Here is a 3,222-nt window from a genome sequence, read left to right on the forward strand (position 1 = left end):
CCCTAAGCAAAGTGCATATTGCCAAAATGTATAGAGATCTCATTCATGGGCATGCTTGGATATTTTTTTATGAATTAAATATATTTCTTTTTTTTTCTATTTTTGTAAAAAGGCAAATCATAAAAGTAAAAAATTGTTATCATACAAGGCCAAAGGTTTTATAAAGAAAATAATGTTTTCCTAAAAAAATAATATAGTGAGGGTTTTGGCTAGTATATTAGTGTTTGCAAATTAAAAGGAAAAAAACTAGTATAGGAAGAAGTTGTACCTGAACAGCCACCAATGTGTTTGCCCCCTCCTCATGAATTGGAAAAAAGAAAAACTTGAGCTTTTAGTCTCACTAAACATCAATTCAAATAAATGATTGTATTGCAACTAAAGGAAAGCAAGATCATTGTGTTGCAAGTTGAAAATGCACTGATTTCTGTTCTAAAAGTGGACTTATAGTCCTTCCCTAATTTCTACATTAAATATAATAGTTAAAAATGGTGGAAAAGAAAGCATATAATACACAAACACAGAATATTGAATGTAGGAATATTGAAACAGATAGATACCATTACAAACTCAACAAAGGCAATACAATTAAAATGATGATAGTCCCCAAGCAGCCTTAGGTGATAAACCTGCATTAGAATATATGTTTATAAATGCAGCCCCTCACAAATGGTATCAAGGATTTTAGAATTATAAAAGAAAGAGAAAGTGTTGGCAAAAGAACTAACCTCTCCACAGACTGATTCAAAAAAGAGTATAACATCAGCTTGAGCAACCTACACAAGACAAACTGAATAAACGTGTAAGAAGTTCCACAGATAATTGCTCTGGGTCATTTTTAACTACAGACTACAAGAAAATCACCTTTTTGTCAATATTTGTACAATAAATGGTTATTGCACACATCTCGCGTTCATCGTCAGTCTGTAATGAAAAACAGTACTCAATTGATAGATTATAAAATGGAAATGACTAATGCATTCCAGAGTTAAAAATAAAGGCAATAGTCATAACAGCAAGGCTCTATACCCTTGGTAAAAATGTTGGGTTAACTGGTGCAATGGCTGTCTTGGAGAGCAGTACTCTGACAGGGTAAAATCCAAGCATTGTCCCTGTGAGACTCAAAGCAGCCCTTGCGCCTTCTGTTAATCAGATATAAAACTGAAATTGATCAAAATGTCCTAGCATTCATAACCGATCTAAAGACCCTTTCTCAATGATAGACCAATAATGATGTTATAAGGTCAAAATTACCTTCATTAGTGAACTCAATGAAGGCAAAATGAAGTACTGAGTTTGGATCACCCCAAATTCAGCAATCAACAACCTTCACAATGGAAATAAAAGCAAATAAGAAAAACTGTTCCAAATCCAAATTAAAATCGCACTGTCACAGAGCTTCTACTACGACATTCATCATTTTTTTTCAACAATTAAAGGGGAAACAAAAATCAGAGAGTAAGAGAAATAGTGAAAACATAGAATTGTAAACAGTTCAGATACCATAAAATTGTAAACAGTGACAAAAAGAGCTGCAAGCTGTTCTTCAGTGACCTATGTTCTAGTTACCAATGAATTAGTCATGCATACACCAAAGAAGAGGTAAATAATGGGCCTAATGGAAACACCAAAAATAAGTTGCAAATGGCTTACCTGTTGATCAATGTCAGAAACATAAACAATTTTTTGAATTCTATCTTCCCGTTGTGCCATACTAGTCCTGCTGTTCATTCTTCGTTTTCCTTGGCTGTTCCTCTGAAAAACAACACCCATCAACAAACTTTTCAACTTGGTTCTCAAGGTTAGAGTTCAATTCACATTAGTTTTAAATCATAAATCATGGTTTCCTTCTTTACCCAACACACTTCATAGCTGAACAAGTTTACATATGAGTATAACTTCTACTCAACACATCATTTTTGTCACCAATCACATGCTACAATACCCAAATAGCAGGAAAATCGTGGAGTTCGCAACATCCATGTTCTTATTTTCTATTCCCAGGAACCAAACATACTTTCACATATTAATTTCAAAACATAAGACTTAATAGTAGTAATACCTGTTGAGCATTGAAGCCATTAGCGTTTCCATTTCTGTTGTTGTTGTTGTTGTTATGCAAAAGACCAAAGCCATTGTTAAACCCACCGTTTAATCCAGGGTTGTTAGCAAGTGAAGGAGGCACAAACTCCTCCGCCATAGGATTAAGCTTGGAGAAAACATCCCTCAATTCCCTCATATCCTGGTTAAAGCTCTCCCCATCATAATCCTCATTCATCTGCAAATCCCCACCGTTCAATCGCTAATGATGAACCGACCCCACTCCCACTGTCTACATCGACTGAGGGCCTCCGATCTTTATGCCATGATCAAGCCCCAACTGAACCACCTGCGCCACCGGCACAACCTTCATGAAAAGGCCCTGATCATGAGGCCTCAGAATCAGACCATTGCTGCTTTGATGCAAACCATTATGCTTCGGCTGATCCTGATCGTTACCTCTTCCTCCACCACCACGCGTCACCGCCTCCTCCTCCACGCTCCTATTTGATGAAGCCGAACCCACATTTCTCCCCAATTCCACTCGAGCATTCTCAACCATGGCCATGGATTTTAACTCCTCCTCCTTCCGCCTTTTTTTTCAAACAAATGAAGACCTTGAAAAAAAAAACCCAAAAAATAAAAACCAAACAAAACAAATTGCCTCGGTGTCACTATGGAGAAAACGAAAATGAAAATCCAAACAACAAAATAAATAATTAAAATAAAATTTGAGAAATGGCAACGAAGCAACAAAGCTAATTAATATTAATTAATACTTAATATTATATATATAAAAAATTAAGAACAAGAAAGAGCTGAATCGAGTTTATTTACAGTGAATGGAGTTTTTTGGAATTTTCAGTAAAGAAAGAAAACGAGGGAGCTTGGGAAAAGATATAACTTTTACAAGTTATAGGCGGGCTCCCAAATAAGTTACCACCCTTTTTTTCTTTGACCACATATATGTATATCATAATACTTTTTCAATAGTATTATATGTTTATGTTATGATAAGGGGTATTTGGTGTAGTGACATATGATGAGATATATACGAGCTGGGGATAATTCCCAACAAGGAGCTAAAGGGGGCAACGAGCAGGCACGTGCACGCCAATGCTCGCCTCCTCTAAAGCCAACCCTATTCGCGGGTACTCTGCTGACCATCTAAGGTGGACCACACTT

The 3,222-nt window shown here is 36.2% G+C and overlaps 1 pseudogene; it reads right to left on the minus strand.

Moving 5' to 3' along the window:
• Positions 1 to 347: 347 nt before the first annotated feature.
• On the minus strand, positions 348 to 2,605 carry LOC133824872 (polyadenylate-binding protein-interacting protein 11-like; annotated as a pseudogene).
• Between the last annotated feature and the right edge of the window lie 617 nt (positions 2,606 to 3,222).

The sequence above is a fragment of the Humulus lupulus genome, chromosome 3, assembly GCF_963169125.1.
Source record: "Humulus lupulus chromosome 3, drHumLupu1.1, whole genome shotgun sequence".
Taxonomy (NCBI): Eukaryota; Viridiplantae; Streptophyta; class Magnoliopsida; order Rosales; family Cannabaceae; genus Humulus; species Humulus lupulus.